Genomic DNA, 21,449 nt, shown 5'->3' with positions numbered 1-21,449 from the left:
TCGCGTTACGAAATACAACTGCTTTTAGTTACCATATATAGAGTGTTATGTTTCAAAATTAATGTCACAACATCAAGTAAATTTAATATGCAAGATATAAAACCTGTTTAATCACATGGTCACAAGGCATATTTTCGAGAACAGGCCTAATTTGATAATGAAAGTCGGTTCCTCGTGGTGTCGCGTTACGCTGGAATGTGTCAAATAGCTGCGTATGTCGATTTTCATTCAAAATGGACAACTCTGACATGCTCTAGTTTGGTTCTCTTACAAAAAATTGAACTGAAATTTTATTCACAGAACTCATATGTTCAATATCCAGTAACAATGAAAATCATTTTTTTCTCAGCCCCTGTCGAAAAATGAGAACAATTTTAAAAATTTGAATTTCTGCTTAACGATGAGTTCTATAATTTTAATTGAATTACTGTTTGGACAACATTCACCTTATTAACAAACGTGCCGAAAATTGTTCACAATGTTTGTAGATCTTAAATTTCTAAATAAAAAATGCTATGAATTCGAACAATTTCACCCAGTATCGCACTTCCCGATAGGGTATTTGTCGGTACCGATTATTTCAATCCGCAAGAATGAACACTACGGAATGCCTGTTCCGGTGATAAAAGTCCACCTCACAGGTGACCCAGAATTGATAGTGTGATTGTCAGAGCTTTCTATAATTATTTTTTTTATTGCGACGACGATCACGTTCTTCCTTTATTATGCTAGTCAGTAGTCTGCAGTATATTTGATCCAAATTAATATGAAGCTCTCCAGAAGTCAGAAAGAAATACAAATCCTCAGAACTTATGATTTTTGTAATTTCTTCAAACGGATTCAAAAGCTCATAACAATCATTCCGATTAATTCTTCATCGTGGAATTTTTTACTTAAAAAAAACAGTTCTTTTGTTCTAGTTCAGGAATTAAATTGTTATTTTTGAGAAACTGATTGAACATATGAATGTTATTCGGTCAAATTCTAAAGTTTTATTTGGCCGAATATTCGTTTTGCCGAATAATAATATTTCAACTATTCGGTATTCGGCCGAAAGCCGAATAGTGCTATTCGGTACATCTCTAGGTTTCATTATTGAAATTTATTAATAACAACGTTGGCACGGTAAATGGCTGGGCATGGCGTACCTCGCGTACCTGCAGGAATAAAATAGACCCCTTTGTGCGGTCCTTAGCCTGGCCCGATCCTGGTCCTTAGCCTGGCCGGGGAACGAGTAACCTTGAAGAAGATCGGGTAATCAACTCCGGTGGGAACTTTAGTCGTATGCTGACAGGGAAGAGAGTGGGGGGGTGGTGTTTGCTTTTGCTTCTGCAAACCTGTAGCAAACTCCATGTTAGGAGCGGCTCACAACAGCGTCTGTTCCCCATGTCAGGGGCGGCTGATCATCGTCCGAGTGCCAGAGAAGGACTCTAAGCTAAACTGCGCACTATGGTCCTCCGAACATTTAGGGGGAATGGTCCTCCGGAAATCTAGGGGTTGGTGTCAGCCCTGCAAGCCAGCCGTAAAAACACATCAGCACAGGAACGTCAACGGGAGAATAGGGTAACCAATATATTTCGGACCCCTATATATTTTGGTCCGCCTGGGCCATTTTCCTGCAAATTTCCCAGTTTAAATCGAATGACCAACTCAATTCGCATGCCATTTGGAAAGATAGGACTATTCCGCACTTGCATCAACCGTTTGTATATAGAAAATGTGTTTATTTTGTCTGAAATTAATTTAATTTAATCGGTTCATCCATACAAGCGTTACAACACGTTACACACACAAATTGGAACCGTCAGAAATTTTTCAAATGTAAACAAAAACATTTTTCAAATTTCTGCACTAAACGCGTAGAATTTCTTCGGTTTTCCATTGTCAATCGATTGATTAGACTATGGGCAAGCATATTATACAACCAGTGTCGTGGACTTTGTCGCCAAACGATAAAAAATGCCGGGGGTGCAAAATATATACTTTGAGGGTCCAAAATGTATTGGTGTGTCCAAAATAATGAAAAACAGTGCTTCACAATTCAATTATTTTCGACATTTTTTGGATCCTACATGATCGTAGGGGCATTTTTATCTCGTAGGGGAAGTTTTTCTCTACATTTTGGCATGTTCTTTGACTTGATTACGCTGTGCAATTAATTAATTGGGACAAAAAATCAAAATCACTTCCTTAAGGAGTTCAAAATACGACCGTTACCCTACGGACCGGAACCATCGGCATAGACCACAGCGACGGAAATAGACTAGCGATTGGAAACTCGGTATGCGATACTGCAAATCTCTCAACTTATCGGAAGCACTCGCATACTCTCCGATGTACTGAAGATCCGCGGTTTCGACATCGTAGCGCTGCAGGAGGTGTGCTGGACAGGAGCAACGGTGCGAACGTTTAGAGGTAATCATACCATCTACCAGAGCTGCGGCAACACACGCGAGCTGGGAACAGATTTCATAATGATGGGTGATATGCAAAGGCGCGTGATCGGGTGGTGGCCGATCAATAAACGAATGTGCAAGTTAAGAATCAAAGGCCGATTCTTTAACTTCAGCATAATCAACGTGCATAGCCCACACTATGGAAGCACTGATGATGACAAGGACGCATTTTACGCGCAGCTCGAACGAGAGTACGACCGCTGCCCAAGCCACGACGACAAGATCATCATAGGAGATTTGAACGCTCAGGTTGGCCAGGAGGAGATTCAGACCGACAATTGGAAAGTTCAGCGCCCACCGGCTGACGAACGAGACCGGTCTACGACTGATAGATTTTGCCGCCTCCAAGAATATGGCCATTCGTAGCACCTATTTCCAGCACAGCATCCCGTATCGGTACACCTGGAGATCACCTCAGCAGACAGAATCGCAAATCGACCACGTTTTGATCGATGAACGACACTTCTCCAACATTAACGACGTCAGAACCTATCGTGGCGCTAACATTGACTCCGACCACTACCTGGTGATGGTGGAACTGTGCCCAAAACTATCCGTCATCAACGATGTACGGTACCGACGCCCGCCTCGGTACAATCTAGCGCGACTGAAGCAACCGGATGTCGCAAATGCGTACGCGCAGTATCTTGAGGCAGTGTTGCCGGATGAGGGCGAGGTCGACAGGGCCCCTCTTGAGGACTGCTGGAGGACAGTCAAAGCAGCCATTAGCGACGCTACCGAAAGCTTTGTCGGATATGTGGAACGGAGCTCAAGAAACGATTGGTTCGACGAAGAAGAAGACAGGCACAGAAAGTCAGGACAGCGAAGGCGATGGCTACGTCAGCACAGCGGACAGTGGAAACCAACCAGCTCCCACGATGGGGGAAGTTAAGGATGCCATTCAACAGTTCAAGAACAACAAAGCCGCTGGCATCGGTATCGGAGCCGAACTCTTCAAGATGGGCCCGGGCAGGTTGGCCGCTTGTCTGCATCGGCTGATACTCAGAATCTGGGAAACGGAACAGCTACCGGAGGAGTGGAGGCAAGGCGTTATATGCCCTATATACAAAAAGGGCGACAAACTGGAGTGTGAAAATTATCGTGCAATCACTATCCTAAACGCCGCCTACAAAAAGCTATCCCAGATTCTCTTACGTCGTCTCTCACCTATAGCAAACGAGTTCGTGGGAAGTTATCAAGCAGGTTTCATCGACGGCCGCTCGACAACGGACCAGATCTTTTCCGTGCGGCAAATCCTCCAGAAATGCCGTGAGTATCAGGTCCCTACGTTCATCGATTTCAAGGCGGCATACGACAGTATTGACCGTGTGGAGCTATGGAAGATCATGGTCGAGAACAGCTTTCCCGGAAAGCTCACAAGATTGATTAGAGCAACGATGGACGGTGTGCAAAACTGCGTGAAGATCTCGAGCGAACACTCCAGTTCGTTCGAGTCTCGGCGGGGACTACGACAGGGCGACGGACTTTCGTGCCTGTTCTTCAATATTGCGCTTGAAGCTGTCATGCGGAGAGCCGGACTTAACAGTCGAGGCACGATTTTTACGAGATCCGGACAAGTTGTCTGCTTCGCGGACGACATGGATATCTTCTTCTTCTTCTTGGCATTAACGTCCTCACTGGGACAGAGGCTGCATCTCAGCTTAGTGTTCTTATGAGCACTTCCACATTTATTAACTGAGAGCTTTCTTTGCCAAAGTTGCCACTTTTTGCATTCGTGTATCGTGTGGCAGATACGATTATACTCTATGCCCAGGGAAGTCAAGGAAATTTCCATTACGAAAAGATCCTGGACCGACCGGGAATCGAACCCAGACACCTTCAGCATGGCTTTGCTTTGTAGCCGCGGACTCTAACCACTCGGCTAAGGAAGGATATCCTATCATTGGGAGAAAATTTGAAACGGTGGCAGATTTGTTCACCCTCCTTAAACGCGAATCAACAAGAGTCGGGCTAATGGTGAATGCGTCGAAAACAAAGTACATGCTCCGATGATATTACTCCAAAGATTTACTCAGGCTGCAATAGATGGATAGATTTCATTTTTTGAGAGATTTGCTGCCCGAGGCAACCTCAGGAATTCATGTAGTGATTTTTTCCCATAGAATCCTTTCGAGAATTTTCCTAAGGAATTCGTAAAAGAATTTTGTTTTAGATATCTCAAAAACACAACTTGGTTTTTGGCAAAAATAACCACAGAAATTAACTCAGACATCGCCAGTTAAACGTAGTGCAACGAACGAAATTCGACTGTATTCTTCGATGAAACTTGTGTAAGTTTGAAAGTCACCCTTGATGAATACGGTTATTAGAAGAACTCATAGACCCTTGAGAAATTTTTAGAAGAGTTTTTACCGTTTTGATTCATATAACGGACACTTAAGGCCCCTGTGAAGTATAACCGATCGAGAAGCATATCAATTGAAACATTATGTATGATAGCTATGCGTTATCAAGCTACTAAAACACTTTACTTTCGAATGGTGGCACAATGGTCGGAAAAAAAATAAGTTTGGTCAAAACTAGTTTTATTGCCTTAATCGATGAAATATGTAAACCTTATATGTTATTTGGCGTTTTTATTGTTTCAGAAGGGGTTATTCACATATTACGTAACTTTTTCGAAAAAAAAATTTCTCATTATAGAAATGTTATCAAACTGGACTGAAAGCACATTTTTTGTTTGTATTTGACCTAGTTTGATCAAAATGTGTATGAACAGTGGTGAAATATATTTTAAATAAACTTTGTATGAAAAATATCTTCAAAATATAAGAAAATATTGAATTATTCAAATAGCTCTAACTTGCAAATCAGCAAATTTCTGCAAAAAATGTGAACGTTTTTTGTAAGATCTAAGGATGCATTTTAATGTTTTTTTTTTTCTTCTAAGCAATGGGGGGATAATCTGCTCAACAGACGCCGTGTGGGGTTGGGGACCATTTACTACATTCAAGCAGTAAACAGGACTACACCCCGACCCACTAAACCATTTCCATTGCCGCCAAACCCTTCGTCTCTCCGGGACCACCAAGAAGGCATTGCTTCGGAGAGGGGCTATTGCACATCGCATCCTCCAGGTTAGCTGCGTAGCCATGCAGCAACGAACATCGATGACACGCTTAGGGGGGTCCACCAAGGTAGCATGCTGGCGCTTTGCCAGCTTCCCAGGTGGTCCTCACCTCCCGTTGTCCGCTGAAAGCGGGCAGGGTCGACCACTACGCCCGCGCCCAGCTGCACCGCAAGAACTGATACTGCGGGCTTCGCAATTTGACCTACTGGGGACGGACCTGGTGTAGTGGTTAGAACACACGCCTCTCACGCCGAGGACCTGGGATCGAATCCCATCCCCGAGATAGTCACTAAAAAATTTCAGTGACGACTTCCTTCGGAAGGGAAGTAAAGCCGTTGGTCCCGAGATGAACTAGCCCAGGGCTAAAAATCTCGTTAACAAAGATAGAAAAAAAAATAAAAAAATTTGACCTACTGAAGGCTCAGGCCCTATCAGCTAGCACCAGCTGGGATTGCTGACGAAGGGGCCTCCACCTGCCCCGAACAACCAGAGGCTCGTACCAACCCAGTAGGCCGGCGCTACGACAGCAGCGCTACCAGGATGTTCTCCCCGCGGCCACTTAATCGCTGTAAGGCTCGATTTCGACCGTAGGGCACCGGTATGACCTACGTAGCCGACTGCGAACCCTTGGACCACCTGTTGTTTAGCGTCTGCACTAGCCACTCCTCGAGTCCACTCGCCCCCTCCTTTGCAGTTCCGAGACGATGTGGGTGATAGCCGATGAAACGGCATTCCAGCCAAACTCGTCTTCACACATCCTCTGGACCAAATTGTCCGGAGTCGTGTCCCGACCGCATGTGGCTAACATGCGGTCACGCATTGTGCGGAAACGCGGGCACACGAACCAAACGTGTTCCGCCGTTTCCTCTAAACCTGCACAAACTGGACATTCGGGAGAACCCGCATGACCGAAACGGTGTAGATACTGTCTAAAGCAACCATGGCCCGAAAGGACCTGTGTCAGGTGGAATGTTAGTTCCCCATGACGCCTATTGACCCAGATATCTAACCTCGGAATCAACCTGTGAGTCCACACTCCCTTGGTGGAACTGTCCCACGCACGCTGCCATTTGACCATGGAGGCCAGTCTGGCAGTCCTGCGTATGCCTCTTGTGCCGCGCATTTCGAAGCACTCTATGTCTTCCATAATAAGGATACCAATATGCACCATACCGGTGATGACGCAGAGTGCATCGTGTGACACGGTACGGTACGCGCTCCCAACCCTCAAGCACATTAGCCTATAAGTACTCTCTAGCTTGCTAAGGTAGCTCTTGGTACTTAAAGCCGTGCCCCAAGCCGGGCCACCATACCTCAGTATGGACGAGGCGACACTGGCCAGAAGCTTTCGCTTGCTGGCGTACACCGCAGAGCTATTGGACATCATCCGGGACAGTGCCACAATAGCTGTGGAGGCTCTCTTGCAGGCATAATCGACGTGGCTACCGAAGGTAAGCTTATCGTGGATCATCACCCCCAAGTGTTTGACGGAGCGCTTCGAAGTGATCGTGCAGTCGCCTACACTGATCACCGCTTGCTGCACCGACTTTCGGTTGTTGACAACAACCGCCTCAGTTTTGTGGTGAGCCAATTCCAGTTTCCTGGAGCTCATCCACTCCTCCACAATTGCGATCGAGTGGGCTGCAGTCAATTCCACTTCTTCGATCGATTCACCGTAGACCTCCAGCGTAATATCGTCGGCAAAACCAACGATGACCACACCCGCCGGGAATTTTAATCTCAACACCTCGTCGTACATGACATTCCATAACACCGGACCCAGGATGGAACCTTGCGGGACTCCTGAGGTTATGTGAAAGCACTTCCGACCCACCTCTGTGTCATAGACTAATACCCGATTCTGGAAGTAACTTCCGAGAATCTTGTACAGGTACTCGGGTATCCCCAGACGCAGGAGCGCATCGGCAATAGCCGCCCAACTGGCACTATTAAATGCGTTCCTTACATCCAGAGTCACTACTGCGCAGTAGCGAATCCCTCTCCTCTTACGCTGGAGTGCTATCTCAGCGGTTTTCTTAACCGTCAGAATAGCGTCTACGGTGGACTTCCCTTTCCGGAAGCCGAACTGGTTGCTTGAGAGACCATTTACACTCTCAGTGTACCTTAACAGTCTGTTGAGGATGATCTTCTCGAGCACCTTCCCCGCCGTGTCAATCAAGCATATTGGTCTATACGCCGACGGGTCACCAGGTGGTTTCCCCGCCTTTGGCAATAGTACCAGACTCTGCCTCATCCACGCATCTGGAAATACTCCCTCGTCCAGGCATATCTGCATAGCAGATCTGAATATACCGGGAGCCTCCAAGATTGCGACTTTGAGGGCCAGGTTTGGAACTCCGTCCGGACCTGGTGCCTTTCCCATGCTTAGGGATTTTGCAATCCCTACAAGTTCCTCATCGGTTACTCTATCCTCATCGCCAGCCCCAATCCCCGGCTGTCCTACAAAAGGAGGCCATGGGCTAGGGTTGTGGCGCGGAAAGAGCCCCTCGATGATCCCCTCCAGCATCTGTGGAGATTGCTCCGTAGGAGCAATTGCACCTCTTGTCTTCGCCATAACGATCCTGTAGGCATCACCCCACGGGTTCGCGTTGGCACTCTGACAGAGTCCCTCAAAGCAGGCCTTTTTGCTTGCCCTTATCTCGGACTTCAGCGCGACTTTGGCAGCGGTGAACAGCGCCCGTCGTTCTTCACGCTCCTGCTCGGTACGTGCTCGCTGCATCCGCCTCCTGGCCCGTAGGCAGGCACGGCGCACGTTCGCAATTGCTTGAGTCCACCAGTACGTCGGTGGTCTCCCATTTCTAGGGTGGACTTTCCTAGGCATGGTCGCATCGCACGCACGCGAAAGCACCGCTACCAGTTCGTCCCCGCTTAGGCCGAGTAGGTTACGCTCACGACGGAGCGCCTCCCTAAGTACTTCGTCATTGAAGTACGATGTCTTCCACCTACGAGGGCTTGGCCGTGACCTAGCCGCTTCCTCTACGCGCTGCCTGCTGTTGTTGTAGTCGATACTGTAGCGAACCGCCAGGTGGTCGCTGTGAGTGTAGGCATTGTCTACCCTCCAGTTCGAACTACTCGTTAGGCCAGGACTACAAAAAGTAACGTCGATAATCGACTCCGCTCCGTTTCGGCTGAAGGTACTTTTGGTACCAACATTAGCCAGATCGACATCTAGCACGGCCAGTACCTCTAGTAGGATTTGACCTCGCTGGTTCGTGATACGGCTTCCCCATTCCACGGCCCAGGCATTGAAGTCACCCGCTATTACTACTGGCCTTCGCCCTGTCAACACGGTCGTCATGCAGTCCAGCATCTGCGTGAACCGCTCGGTCGACTAACTCGGAGGCGCATAGCAGCTACAAAAGAGGACCCCGTTTACCTTGGCGATCACGAAGCCCTCATAGGTAGTAGACACCAACTCCTGGACGGGGTATTTACCCGTCGTCCATATCGCCGCCATTTTTCCGGATCCATCCACGACCCAGTTGCCGTTGCCGGCGGGTACTCGGTATGGGTCCGATATGATGGCGATGTCCGTCCCCCACTCAGCAACTGCCTGGTACAGCAGTTGCTGAGCTGCGTCACAGTGGTTCAGGTTCAGCTGCGTTACCTGCACTGTGACTTTTCGTTAATGGCTCGTTTGAAGGTCGGGCACCTTGAGCCTCCCGTTGGATGATTGTTGTTCACGGACTTGCCGGAACAAATCAAGCACTTGGGAGGGTTCTTGCAGCCTAGTGCCTTATGACCTTCCTTACCACAACGCCTACACAACTTGGTCCTATCAGGGCCTTTACAGCCCCAGGACTTGTGTCCTGGTTCCCTACACCTAAAGCAGATCACCGGTTGCTCATGTATGTTCAGTGAGCATACTGACCAACCAACCTTGATCTTGCCTACCTTAGCGGACTTATTTGCGTCCGCCACAGGTAGGTGTACTAAGGCCACCTGAGTACCTGCCGGACCTTTCCGTAGCTGAACGGCAGCGGTGGGCACCTGAATCTCGCACTGTTGCCGCAGTGCTGTGACGAGCTCTTCTGCGTTGGTGATCTCGTCAAGGTTCATCACCTTCAGAGTCACTGACTGCGTCAGAGCACTCACTTCGACACCCTCGCCAAGGACCTCTTCCGCCAAACTTTTGTAGGCGGCGCCCTTGCGCTCCTTGTCGCGCTTAAGCTCGAGAATCATTTCACCTTAACGAGTGCGTCTAACACTGCGTACGTCGGCTCCAAGATCTGCGAGCTTCGCGTCACTGCGCATCGCCTTCAGGACTCCCGAGTACTTGGACTCTTCCGTCTTGATGATGATCGCATCACCCTTTTCGCGCATGGCACCTACCCTCCTACTTTTCTTAGGCCTGGTATCCCTGCGCTCCTGAACTTCCTGCTTCTCCTTCTTCTTCTTTCTCACTACGGTTGTCCAGGGGGCGTCCCCCCCCCCCCTGATCCGCCCTAACCTGTGGTGATTGAGGACCTCTCAAAGGTCGCAACCCCCTGTTCCCATCACTCCGTGAGAGGCCAGCCTTTTCGGGCCCACCCTTCTCGGCTTTCCGGGACGCCTGGCTGGGGTCCGATTTTCCGGCACTTCTGCCGGTTTTCGGGGTTAATATCCGCCTGGCCTTGCGAGCGCCGCCGGGTAGCTCCTCCCCTGACGGCTGCCTCGCGCGCTTCTGCGAAGGAAAAATATTGTTTATACATAAATCAAACGACCTTTGGTTACTATCAATACATTAAACGAAAGCTTTCAATCCAAGCTCAGTAGGGAAAATATAAAAACTAAACAGAAACTATTTTTGTATTAAAAACGGGGATGGCGAATACTGGACCACTTGCACCAGTATTTGCCACGATTTCAATTTCGGTTCCTAAATTCACCACCTACGTTGATTTCTTATGGAGGGTGGCGAATCAGGAACACCATGGCGAAAAATAGGTGCAAAGGAGCATCAATTTTAAGGAAAATGTTTTTTTTTCTATTATTTTCTGAGAAAATTTTGCGGTTTCCAAGAATGTTTCTGGAGCAGTCGTCTTCCAGTCGTCACGCGGTTTGCCACCGTCAGAGCCACCACGCTGCTGTTGTGAACAAAAAGCGAGGTTTTTTCAACAGTGTTGTACAAAATACAACAGCGCGACGACTGAAGTGTTAAAGCAATTTAGCGAACACTAAACAATTGGCAGCCATATATGTCGTAAAACGGTATATAATCCGGGGTGGCGAATAACTGGAACATGGCGAATACTGGTACACCTTCCCTATTCGAAATGGGAACAAGAGTTGTTTCTCATGTTAAAAATCATCAAAATTACTAAAATGTAATATTGAATAGTATCAAAACTTCAACCAAATATTTTTTCCATCCTCATGCTCAATAAAAGTGTTGAACCATAAGCTTTCAGTTAGTGCGTAACTTTGGGGAAATATTACATTCCTAAATTATGAATTTTGTGCTTTATTTTATTGTACCATTTTTCAATTTTTTGACTTCAGCCAGTTTGCCGTCATAAAAGTCATAGAAATTTAAATTTTAGGTCAATGTCAATTAAGGATCATAATAATATAATATATGAGGTATATTTTGAAATGATAAAAACATAAAAATCTAAAATAAAAGTTTTTGGTAGTTTTCGCCGCCCCTTTATATGGAGCCCGACCATTGTGGGTTGGTGAATATTTGGATTCCACTGCTTGAATTACTTAAAATAAATAGAAATTAGTGATTTTTCTTGATTCTTATTCCGGACGTAACTTCACTTTTGCTTCATATTACGGACACTTTGTTTCGAACGCCGGACAGCTCACGAAAAGCAAAGCTAAAATAATTAAATTAATAATTAGGCTTCCCAGTCAAAACTAGTTGCACATTATAAATTTTCATGGATTGCTATGGAAAATGCTTATTGAAACGTGCCTGGAAGTTGGGAAATTATGAACGGAAAATATTGGAACATTTCAAGTGAAACATTTCCCATACAAAGTTGAGAGTCCGGAATTTGAAGCTGTCCGGAATATGAATCAAAACGGTAATCCAGGTATACTCTGGTCCGTTGTCTTGCGGCATCAACGAAAACCAGCTTGTTATTCGCCGACGAAGGACTAGTCGAGGGGTCTCAGTCTGTTAAACAGGATGCGCGACAGTCAAAAGAACAAAGGAATTTATAGCACATGTGGATTACCGAAAAGCTTAATATGTGTCACTATAAATTGTTACTAATTAATTGCGGAAAAGCTCAAAAACTTGCTATGCAGTTTGAAAGCGTGCACAATTTAAATTTAGGACTTTCTAGTCCAGTAGAAAATCAAGTTACCGTAATCCGGGGTAACATTGATCAGTGGGGTAACATTGATCGGTGTGACCCTTCTCGTCAAAAGTTCGAATCATCATCTATTGGTGGAACATTTTCAAAGCATGAATGGTATACCTCTCTTTCTAACAATCATTAGCTAATGAAAATTAGGGTTTTTGCGAAAATTGCGTTTAATTCATGCGTATATCTGTCAAATTTTTGAATGAATGATTTTTATCATTTTGGACGACACCACCAAAGATTCATGTCTCACATGAGTTCTGCAAATGGTATGAGCAAGTAAATAGCGGCTGTTACTGACTATGCCATCGCCGAAAACCATTCCGTCGTCAAATCATTAATAAGTTTATTCAACATTAACGAAATACTATTAAGAATTCAGAATTTCCTCGGGAAATTGCCGACCTTTTGGCGTATTCCATGGTTCGAAGTGTTTTAATTTTTAAAATAACTCAAAAAATAAATGACATCTAAAAGTTTGGTCTTGAAATTCGACTTCAGGGGCCATGGTTTAAGTAAGTAACGACATTTTCAATATTACCGAACGTTGTTTACATGGGTGATCAATGTTACCCCGTATCAGCTAGATAAAAATATCCCAAAAACTAATCAATGTTAACCAGGATTACGGTACTCAGGACTTCGAAAATATTCTCAATCAAGAGAACGTTTTCGAAAATTCCTGGGAGAATAATTTGAAAGAAGTGAAAACTATTATTAAAAATAAATTAAAAATATGAAAGCCCCTTGGCGATGACGGAATCCTCATCAAGAAACTTCCAGAAAGTTAAATAGTTGATATATTTAACAAATGTTTTCAGTTGACAAGCTGACAAATGGAAAAATGCCAAAGTTGTACCAATTTTAAAACCAGAAAAAACCTGCATAAGCTAATAGCTATCGCCCAATCAGTTTGCTTTCCTCCATCAGTAAACTTTTTGAAAAGGTAATTTTGAACAGAATGATGGTCCACATCAACGAAAATTCAATGTTTGCCAATGAACAATTCGGATTCCGACATGGTCATTCGAGCACTTACCAACTGTTACGTGTAACAAATTTGATACGTTCCAACAAATCTGAAGGCAATTCTACTAATTTACCAACATACATTGTTAAAATAATCCAAAGTTATCTGTCAAATCGTACACTTCGCGTAATTATCAAAACGCCAAGTCTGAAAGACTTCCTGTACGTGCTGGTGTTCCGCAAGGGAGCATTTTGGGACCATATTTATACAATATTTTCACATCTGACTTACCTGAGTTACCTCAGGGATGTCAAAAATCTTTGTTTGATGATGACACTCTCCGCCAAAGGACGAAGCCTACGTGTCATCTATAGCAGTTTACAAAAAAAAGGTTGGATATTTTTTCTTCACACTTGCAAAAATGATTTCTCGAAATGCTTCCTAAACTCAACTTATAATATTCCCACATAAACCAAAAGCTTTTTATTCGGAACTTCAAGTAGACATGTTGTTACGATGAGTTACGAGTTCCAATAAATTGGTCAGATGAAGTTAAGTTTCTAGGTTCATGCTAGATAAAAGTTGAAAATTCAAAAATCATATTGAGGGCATTCGAGCCAAATGTAACAAATATATAAAATTTCTTTATCCACTTATTAATAGAAAATCGAGACTGTCACAAGCTTTTGATTTCCAAACAAATTTTCAGGCCAACCATGTTCTGTGCTGTACCAATATGGACTATCTATTGTAATACCAGGAAGAAAGCTATGCAGAGGATCCAACATAAAGTTTTGAAAATGATTCTGAAGCTTCCTGGTATAGTACTAATGAGTTACATGGAATATTCAATGTTGAAACATTTTTTATTTTATTTTATTGATGTACAAGGGGGTCAGGGGCCAAGTCTCTAGCATAAGTTTAAAAACTCACACCTTCCATAATACACCGGGGATTTTGGAATATGGGAAATAGGCAACGCAACATCTTTGACCAGAAGGTTCTTTAAGTTTTGCTTCTACTGTAGATTTCCACTATACGTATGAATGATGCAAAATCAAAAGAAAATGAATCAGTCATACATATAGCGGCAGTGAAGTGTTTTGCCTAAGGATTTGGAAATGGAGGGATTTTGTGTGGTGTTTTGTAAATCGCTCTGTGGAACAAATGTGTTATTATTTAAATAATAAGATAGTCTGATTTACCATTAATTTAGTAATAAGAATGATTATAAAAACTTTATACTCATCTTTTTCTTCGGCCATTACGCTGCCATGATAAGGGATGTTCGTCCTCTCCGTTAAGGTGTTCCTCATATTAATGGCGGGTTAGATATGAAAACAAGGATAAAAAGAGAAGGAATGTTAGTGATTGTTACATGCTTTATTGCAGTATTGGCCTACATTGAAGTCATACAGAATTCGCTCTTTGGATTCCCACGATAACAATCCCTGAAACTAATGATAACCAACAAAAAATGAATCCGAAAGAGTGAAATCCTTGAAGTTCCAATGTAGGACAATCCAGCTTTATTGCATGTGAGAAATTTTTGGTGATATTCTCACAACGGCCATTCAGAATGGTTCGACGGATGTAGATAAAAGATCATTATGATGAAATTAACGCGACGACATGTTAGTAAGTTCGGAACGATTATTGTATATGCAACTGTTAATTTAGATAGTTAAGCTAAGGGTCGGTTATTGTATATAACTTTTTAGATAAGCAGAAGTAAAGCACCTTGAACGCAAAGTAATGACCTTCCATCCCATCTTCAAGTGCTCCCCACAAGCACAACACTTCATTCTGGAACTTTAGAACGTCCATGTTGTAACTTGTTCACACAAGAAATCTGCCTCGACCGAGTTGGCAGAACGCGCCCATACCCCTTTCTGAACCAAAGGACAGTCAAAGGATACAAACTCTAGTGGAATTAAATGGTATAGTACGAAATTCGTTTTTTTTTCATCTACTTACAGCACCGTGCTCGAATTACCGTTATTATCAAAAAAATATATACCATCCAAACGGCAGTCGGCAGTTGATTTCTGACATTGTTCTGCACCTCTGGGCCGAATTTGAAAAAATCCTTAGTCAGAATTTTGAGTTAAAACAAACAGATTATAATACAATTTTGTAGTTTTATATCTGGTTTTGGATATTAAAAAATATATTTTTCTAATTTGTTTCTAGACCAACATTTGAAAAGGGCCAATGATATGTTTGGTTATTATTAATTAGCCAATACTCGAAAAATGATATCTACCAGTTTAACGCCTGATAGTGATTTTAAGAAATTGTCCAAAGCATTCACATATATTATATGAATAAATTCTAGGGCAGGATATACAGATACGCCCTTTTGAAATGTATGGAAAGAATATTGTACGTTGAATTCCGTTCCATCTATAATCAACGGTTAGGTGCATGCACCTTTGCGGATCTTATTGAGTGTATGCGGTTGTTATTATTCTTTCAATTTAGCAAGTTGCTAATATTGAATTTACACATACACATATTGTCTAGACTGCCATTACAAAAGGTCCAAAGTATAATTTAAATATATACACTGAAACAAGCGTTGAAGTAATGAGAACCATGAACAAGTTTTTAAATTTACTATTCCAATCACGATTGAGCTATCAAGATCGTCTTTTATTTGCGTTTTGGTCCCTCTCAATCCATCCGCATCGATAGCCGAGCGGTAAGCGTTCGCGCTTGACAATCGCAAGATCCTCGGTTCGATTCAGGCTTGCTGCCAGTTTTTAACCATGATATAGTAATTTTGACTGTCGAAATGGTACCATGGTAAAATTGAATGCACAAAATATTTGAAATAAATGCAAATTTAGTCTGCACAAATCAAATGGCGTTGTGTATTTAATTTAACCCTCTAATATAGTATTTTCAACTGCAACGCTCCAGTGTACAAATCAATATAGCTGAACAATGACTGCATCAAAGTTGATCGAAACACTCAAACATCACATCTATCTATATTATATATGTGTATTTTATTCAATTCTATTTAACTCTTTTCTTCTCTAGTCTGTTCTATTCTATTCAATTCTACTCTACTTAAATTTATTCCGAACCACTCTACTTGTTCTTATACATATTTTCACAAATGGACACTTTTCCATATGGAGATGAACCAGCCACGGGCTGAAAATCTCCCTAATAAAGCTAATAATAATAATAAATGGACACTGTATTAATTAACAACTGCGCGCAAAATATTTGAACGGTACACTTTCGATGTTTGTACGGCTTTATAGCGCTCCCAGGTCTGTGAAAAATTGCTATGCACAGTCTCTGACTCCTAATCCATGCTTCTCATATGCTCCAAGAAAATGAAGATTTGAATGGTTATTTCACTGTAAGTTCAAATAAGGGTTTAAGGAATTGTAGCATTTTGTATTAAATGCTTGGCATTCGAGCTAAATCTCAGTTTTGAAGGTAATTTGAACAAGTTTGTCGAGAGCTGGGAAGAGCTGAGTCTGCCGAAATCTCCGAAATATCATATCATCAAGTTTCATGTAGAGAACTTCTGCAAGGCGACTGGTCGAGAACTAGGCTAAAATAATGAGCAGGTGTCGGAGTCTGTGCATAGCGCTTTATCGCAAACATGTCAGTGCTATAAAGTCGTACAAACATCGAAATTGTACCGTTCAAATGATTTGCGCGCAGTTGTTGATTACAACATTGGCATTAGTAAAAATATGTATCAGAACAAGTAGGGTGGATCAGAATATAATAAATTTAAGTGGAGTAGAATTGAATAGAATAGAACAGACTAGAATAGAAAAGAATTAAATAGAATTTAATAGATTACAGATATATAATCAAGATAGAGACATGTGATGTTCGAGTTTTTCGATCAACTTTGATACAGTCATTGTTCAGCTATATTGATTTGTATGTATTTCAATTATACTCTGGCCCTTTTATAATGTCAGTCTAGACAATATTTGCACGTCAAAATTTTATTTTAACTTGCTAAATTGAATGAAATAAGAACAACAGCAAAGGTGTAATGAGTATGTAAAGCACCAAAGCGTTGATTATAGATTGAATGGAATTCACCATGCAATATTCTTTCCATACACTTCAAAAGGGCGTATCTGCATATCCTGCCCAAGAATTTATTCATACATATGTGAATGCTTTGGACAATTTCCTAAAATCACTATCAGGCGTTAGATTGGTAGATATCATTTTTCGTCTATTGGCTAATTAGTAATAACTAACCATAGAATTGGCCCTTTTCAAATGTTGGTCTAGAGAAATTTTAGGAAAATTTGTTATTCAATATCTAAAACCAAATAAAAAAATAAAACTATAAAATTTAATTACAGTGATACCTCCATGAGTCGATGTTCCATGACTCGATATCGACTCATGGAACCATACTAAAAACAAAATTTCATGGTTACTATGATGGTCCCTAAAAGCAGCTTTCCAAAGGACTCGATATTTCCATGAGTCGATGGTCCCTTCAATATCGACTCATGGAGGTTTCACTGTATAATCTGTTTTTTGAAACAAGTTAAAGTGGCCTATTTCATGTGATTTTTATCATATAAACTTCAAAAGAGCGTAACTCAAAATTCTGACTAAGGATTTTTTTTAAATTCGGCCCAGAGGTGCAGAGCAACGTCAGGAATCAACTGCTGGCTACCGTTTTGATGGTATAATTTATTTAATAATAACGGTAATTGAAGCACCGTGACAGGTATTCTACTAAACAGCTCGAAGATTTATTATAATTAATAACTGTATGCTACGTTCAGACTAAAGCTGATATTATGTAATATAGGCTCTCTTGATCTGTTGATATCTAGTTTTCACTGGAAATAAGAAATATGATGTTTTATATCAAGATAGCCAATAGTACGTAATATCAGCTATAGTCTGAACGTAGCATTAGACAATTACCATGAGTAATGCGTTATATATCTAGGGTGCCGGTGCCATCAGTGGACTACCTAAGCTATAAAAAATCATAACAAAATAACGAAAAGTCGTAAAAGAGATCTTTTTACGTCAACAGAAAGATTTCAACTTCTAATATATGGGAAAAATATAAAAAGAGTTATAAAACTTATATTTTAACATAAAATCGCTTGAGCCACTATTGGTACACGTGTTCCAGTAGTTGCGCTAGTGCTCCAGTAGTAGACGTTCGGGAATGATACAAGGAATTTTAAACAAAATGGTAAATGTTTACACAAGTTTAACATTTTTCCCTCGGAACAGCAATTAATATCTTTCGAATGAAGCATGAAGATCATATCTAGGGCTTTTCTTCATTTTTATACATCCATTTTAAAAACTGATTTCATCCGTTGATCCACTACTGGAACACGACGGCTACTACTGGTGCAAGGTAGCCATTTTTTTGCATCAACTCAATTATGTATATGATTTTTGAAAAAATAAAGAGCTGAAATTTGGCAAATCAACTAAACTAGAGACGATCTATCCACCAAAAATAGCACATGTCATTTTTATCGAAAAATGTTCGTTTTATTCCATAGTCCAATCTACTGGTACATTACAACCATTGGTACCGGCACCCTAGGTTAAGTAAATTGCAAGTTTTTTCTCGTATCAGCAGATGAAATCAACTCACATGCAAGCATGGGAAAATTCACTCACTCACCCGAACGCCACCGATAAAAAAAATAGCAAATAATCTGCTGCTATCGAACAATCAGTGATAGCTGAACCGTACTGGGTGAAGTGTATCATGAAAGCTTCGAAACCGATTACCGATAGTGTAAAAGCGAGAATCGGAAAGAACACGAAGAGAAGTGAATACCAATACACTTGTATCTGCGAGGCACGAACGAATGCATTTAGCATCTATTCGCCGAATGCATTGAACTGACTGAGCGGATTCCCATTCACTGAATCATTCCGTGGTGAGGATTGCCAGTCAGTGAACGCTCATCAGCACTCAAACACGAATGTCACTCGAACGGAATTGCATTCGGCTACTTTCGGCGAGGTAGCCATGAAAACCAAGTTTCACGTTTCACTATGCCAAGACAAAAATTCAAAAATACAGTGGTGCAGTTTAGCATATCACTGAGTAGGCCATACTAAGCAAACCGATTAGTATTATTCAATCTGTCAAGCGAACAAGTAGTACCACATTGGCGACGATCAAGAACCCACACTGCGGAAAAGCAGTTGGAACTTCCAACTTGGAAGGTGGATCTGAGTAGATCTCAAATCAATGGTAAAACGTCTGAAATTCCAAAGGATGACATCTGATCGGATCAGACCAGAGGAAAAGCGAAAATTTTTGCCTGAATAGTGATGCTTTGCGGATGAAAATCCGGCTAGAGAAAACGGTAATGTCTTGCCTCATGGGAGGAAGACGTTTCCAAGACAGATGAAAATCTGTACAAAGAAGGACAACAGGAAAACACATCGTTAATTATTGATGAAAAAATAGATACTATGTCAAACAAGGTTATTTCTTGCTATGGAATAGGATATGTGGTAGTTTAGCTTATCGCTTAGTAGGCCGTGCTAGGCAACCAATTAGTATCATTCAATTTGTCAAGCGAACAAGTACCACAAAAATATCAATCTTGAAATTTACAAAAAAAAATCAATGTAATTTCGGTAGGTTAAGAAAATAAAAAAAAAGGTACTGGAAACGAAAAAGGTGGAAAACCACTGTAATAGATAGTTGACGAATTTTGAATACAAAGTTGCTCATTTAAACGGAATCCCTTCTTGCCAGGTGGTCCCGGAGGACATAGGTATTTGCAAGCCGAAATTTAAAATCTCAACATTTGAAACAAAAATTTCTATGAACGACACCTAACCAAATAAAACAAGACTTCCATTTAGCAGGTCAGAGATGGGAGGGGGTTTCTTACAATTTGACCGCCCTAATTGTAATAATTAATGTAGAAAATCGTCTGACGCACGTTTTCCGATTTATCTCTTTGCTAATAGTCATCGCAAATCGCCCAAGAGGGGACAAAACAGTTAATTGGTACACCATAGAGGTCTGACCCGTTCTTTTTTTTTTTGTGCCACAAAGAAATTTTCATTATTCCTTCTCAGACGATTTTCCATCAAACACCAAAAAAAAAAATACTCACCCACGGAAATCGTTTTTGCAGGGCAATTATTGGTGGGCGTATACGGCTAGTTTCACACGAATTCCGAACCGATATCGAACCCGGACGCCAACGGGCAAAGGAATATCCTTTCGAAGTAGTTTTTTCACAGTAAATCACTAATCTTTTGCTTATAATTGACGAGTATCAAAAAATCGCTGCTGTATCAAGAATATTTTCATTGGCGAAAACAGGGAGTGACGGTTGTGTTGTTGTTGTATTTTTTCTTTTTTTTTTGCGTTTATGACGACGATGCCGTCAATTGACACAAAACACGCAACCACACGGAGAAAATGGTAATACCGGGTACCCCCGTTAGTTTGACCTCATTTAATCTGAACACATTTTAGTCTGCAGACATGTAGGTACCCCGCTAATTTGCATAAATATATCGTTCAGATTAAAAATGGTTCAAACGTCATTTAGCTCATGGAACGGAGTGAAGTGAGATGGAACGCCGTGGAACGGAACGCAGAATCAAAACAAAACAGTGAAAGAGGTAACCAGAAACACGTTTCTAGGGTGACTAGATGTTCAAATTAAAAATGAACCCCGATGGTTTGCATGAGGTACCGTTCAAATTAGCGGGGGTGCACGGTACATAAATAGTTTCGGAATAATGTAAAAGTTTCGTTAATTGTTATGGAAAGCGGTTTCTTGTTATTTTCCTGCTAATGCCGCTTCATATGTTTTTTGCACAAGCCAAAAATAATTTCTATCGGATTGAACATTGGACTATAAGCTGGCAAGAATTACTGGTAAGATTCCAATCGATCTTAGATACAAAATTATATTTTTGTCGCAATGTATTCTAGCACCATCCATAATCCATATGGAATGGTGGCCTGGAAACGTTTCAACTTTTCGGCTTTGGTTAGCAAATTTTACCAAACAGTCGAAAAACTTTTTACGGGTAAAAGTCCCCTCGGTCCGAAATGATTCCTACATCCCTGATTGACCCAAGAAGCAAAGGTAAGATTCTCGAGGTTTTCGATTAAATGGATCATTGAAGGTAGTTTTTGCCAGTGCTCACCGCATCAAAACAAAGGCGCCACTGTATATGGGATTTAACATTATGACAGCATTGCTGTTCTGTCAAACACACAAGGCTACGGTGGCGCTATCTATGCTTTCCATAGCGGCCGTTTTGGTTATTTTAATGATCCATTCTTCACGGTAGAGAACTTTTTGCCCTTTAACACCATACCCATGATTCCGAAGCATGTCTCTTGAGTCAAACGATACTTGGTTCAGGAAAATAAGTTGATGAAACTGCCATTTTATGGAATCCAACTCGTCAGCGTATTTCAGAATGTCTGCTTTACGAATCTGTATTGCTCGTCTCTCATAGGGTTATCATCCGTCCTGATTTAGCAGGACATGTCCTGATTTTCAGCTTTTTTTGGCTAAAATTGTTTAACAAATCCGGTGAGTTTTGTACATCTTACTGAAAATACATGAAATGTC

General features: G+C 41.9%; 1 protein-coding gene across 2 annotated transcripts in view; it reads right to left on the bottom strand.

Annotated features, from left to right (window-relative positions):
• LOC5568536 (suppressor of cytokine signaling 7) overlaps positions 1–20,198 on the bottom strand; it is a 57,078-nt gene extending 36,880 nt beyond the window's left edge. The window contains exon 1 of one of the 2 annotated variants that reach the window (XM_021852030.1): positions 19,965–20,198. The gene's annotated coding sequence lies outside the window, so the exon portion shown is untranslated. The remainder of the gene's footprint in view (positions 1–19,964) is intronic. The other variant, XM_021852035.1, reaches the window with a different exon arrangement.
• Between the last annotated feature and the right edge of the window lie 1,251 nt (positions 20,199–21,449).

Source organism: Aedes aegypti, chromosome 1, assembly GCF_002204515.2.
Source record: "Aedes aegypti strain LVP_AGWG chromosome 1, AaegL5.0 Primary Assembly, whole genome shotgun sequence".
Taxonomy (NCBI): domain Eukaryota; kingdom Metazoa; phylum Arthropoda; class Insecta; order Diptera; family Culicidae; genus Aedes; species Aedes aegypti.
This window is presented reverse-complemented; position numbering and strand designations above follow the sequence as displayed.